Source organism: Caretta caretta, chromosome 5, assembly GCF_965140235.1.
Source record: "Caretta caretta isolate rCarCar2 chromosome 5, rCarCar1.hap1, whole genome shotgun sequence".
NCBI lineage: Eukaryota > Metazoa > Chordata > Testudines > Cheloniidae > Caretta > Caretta caretta.
Window position 1 is genome coordinate 433,028 of NC_134210.1, and position 3,207 is coordinate 436,234.

The following is a 3,207-nucleotide window of genomic DNA, read 5'->3' on the forward strand; positions in this document are numbered from 1 at the left end:
CTTCTTGGCAACAAGGGCACACTGCTGACTCATATCCAGCTTCTCGTCCACTGTCACCCCTAGGTCCTTTTCCGCAGAACTGCTGCCTAGCCATTCGGTCCCTAGTCTGTAGCTGTGCATTGGGTTCTTCCGTCCTAAGTGCAGGACCCTGCACTTATCCTTATTGAACCTCATCAGATTTCTTTTGGCCCAATCCTCCAATTTGTCTAGGTCCTTCTGTATCCTATCCCTCCCCTCCAGCGTATCTACCACTCCTCCCAGTTTAGTATCATCCGCAAATTTGCTGAGAGTGCAATCCACACCATCCTCCAGATCATTTATGAAGATATTGAACAAAACCGGCCCCAGGACCGACCCTTGGGGCACTCCACTTGATACCGGCTGCCAACTAGACATGGAGCCATTGATCACTACCCGTTGAGCCCGACAATCTAGCCAGCTTTCTACCCACCTTGTAGTGCATTCATCCAGCCCATACTTCCTTAACTTGCTGACAAGAATACTGTGGGAGACCGTGTCAAAAGCTTTGCTAAAGTCAAGAAACAATACATCCACTGCTTTCCCTTCATCCACAGAACCAGTAATCTCATCATAGAAGGCGATTAGATTACTCAGGCATGACCTTCCCTTGGTGAATCCATGCTGGCTGTTCCTGATCACTTTCCTCTCATGCAAGTGCTTCAGGATTGATTCTTTGAGGACCTGCTCCATGATTTTTCCAGGGACTGAAGTGAGGCTGACTGGCCTGTAGTTCCCAGGATCCTCCTTCTTCCCTTTTTTAAAGATTGGCACTACATTAGCCTTTTTCCAGTCATCCGGGACTTCCCCGGTTCGCCACGAGTTTTCAAAGATAATGGCCAATGGCTCTGCAATCACAGCCGCCAGTTCCTTCAGCCCTCTCGGATGCAACTCGTCTGGCCCCATGGACTTGTGCACGTCCAGCTTTTCTAAAAAGTCCCTAACCACCTCTATCTCCACAGAGGGCTGGCCATCTCTTCCCCATTTTGTGATGCCCAGCGTAGCAGTCTGGGAGCTGACCTTGTTAGTGAAAACAGAGGCAAAAAAAGCATTGAGTACATTAGCTTTTTCCACATCCTCTGTCACTAGTTTGCCTCCCTCATTCAGTAAGGGGCCCACACATTCCTTGGCTTTCTTCTTGTTGCCAACATACCTGAAGAAACCCTTCTTGTTACTCTTGACATCTCTGGCTAGCTGCAGCTCCAGGTGTGATTTGGCCCTCCTGATAACATTCCTACATGCCCTAGCAATATTTTTATACTCTTCCCTGGTCATATGTCCAACCTTCCACTTCTTGTAAGCTTCTTTTTTATGTTTAAGATCCGCTAAGATTTCACCATTAAGCCAAGCTGGTCGCCTGCCATATTTACTATTCTTTCGACTCATCGGGATGGTTTGTCCCTGTAACCTCAACAGGGATTCCTTGAAATACAGCCAGCTCTCCTGGACTCCTTTCCCCTTCAAGTTAGTCCCCCAGGGGATCCTGGCCATCCATTCCCTGAGGGAGTCGAAGTCTGCTTTCCTGAAGTCCAGGGTCCGTATCGTGCTGCTTACCTTTCTTCCCTGTGTCAGGATCCTGAACTCAACCAACTCATGGTCACTGCCTCCCAGATTCCCATCCACTTTTGCTTCCCCCACTAATTCTACCCGGTTTGTGAGCAGCAGGTCAAGAAAAGCGCCCCCCCTAGTTGGCTCCTCGAGCACTTGCGCCAGGAAATTGTCCCCTACGCTTTCCAAAAACTTCCTGGATTGTCTATGCATCGCTGTATTGCTCTCCCAGCAGATATCAGGAAAATTAAAGTCACCCATGAGAATCAGGGCATGCAATCCAGTAGCTTCCGTGAGCTGCCGGAAGAAAGCCTCATCTACCTCATCCCTCTGGTCCGGTGGTCTATAGCAGACTCCCACCACTACATCACTCTTGTTGCACACACTTCTAAACTTAATCCAGAGACACTCAGGTTTTTCTGCAGTTTCGTACCGGAGCTCTGAGCAGTCATACTGCTCCCTTACATACAGTGCTACTCCCCCACCTTTTCTGCCCTGCCTGTCCTTCCTGAACAGTTTATAACCGTCCATGACAGTACTCCAGTCATGTGAGTTATCCCACCAAGTCTCTGTTATTCCAATCACGTCATAGTTCCTTGACATCACCAGGACCTCCATCACCAGGAACATCTTGGCCACTGCAGCTATTCAAACCCACCCACGATGCACGTTCGCTCAAGTGCGGGAGCTTTACGGAGATTCAGCTGTAGCCGGAATGCAGTATTTGCAGTGGATGGAAGGGCAGCTTGTAATAAAGTCTTGTCTTATTTCCTGGCTGCAATGTTCTTGTAACCATGTTGGCCCCAAGATACTAGAAACATCAGAGAGACAAGGTGAGTGAGGTCATATCTTTTACCGGACCAACTGACCTCACACCCTCCTTATCTTCTTTTCTGTAATATATTTATTCCTGTTTCCTTATGGTGCCCAGCCCCATAATCTCTGGGTTCACTGGACAGAGCCGAGCATCTGAGCGCCATAAGTCCAATGCCTGTGGGTAGAGAGCTAATCCCCAGGTAGCTGTAATGGACAGACAAAGGGTTCGCGGAGAGCAGCAGGGGGAATTGGAGGCAGCCTGTGGAAAGCCTGGGCAGAGCAGCCACTCTGACAGCACATGGCCAGATTGGGGTACAGGTAGATTTCTGGGGTGCTGAGCTCCAGAGGGGACAGTGCCCTGGCGCTGCTTCCCTTGAATGTCCCAGCTGCTCATTCTGCCAGACCTGTTCTGTGCTGCCCATTCCCCACACTTTGTCCTTGGTGCCATGGGACGGCACAAAGATCGCGAGGCCAGCGACAGCCCAGCTCATGTCTGAGGCATGTGTCTATTACCTGGATGACACCCTGACGCAGCGTCAGGGCAGAGCAGATTGCTGGGGACAGCTGGGGAGTGCTTGGCATTCCTGACCAAGAGGAAAAAAATCCTTCCTGCAGCCAGGCCCCTGGAGAGCGTCCCTCAGCTGACAGGCAGGAGGCCACGTCAGCCCTGCTGTGCCTCCCAGGGACAAAACTGGGGCAGGTCAGGGGGTGGAGAGGCACCTTAGCTCCCGGCCTGCACCCCACCCTGCCTGTGGTTGCCTTCCCTTGCCTGGGACCATTACGCTGCCGTGGCTGCAATGCTCAGAGCAGAGACACATGGTGGCA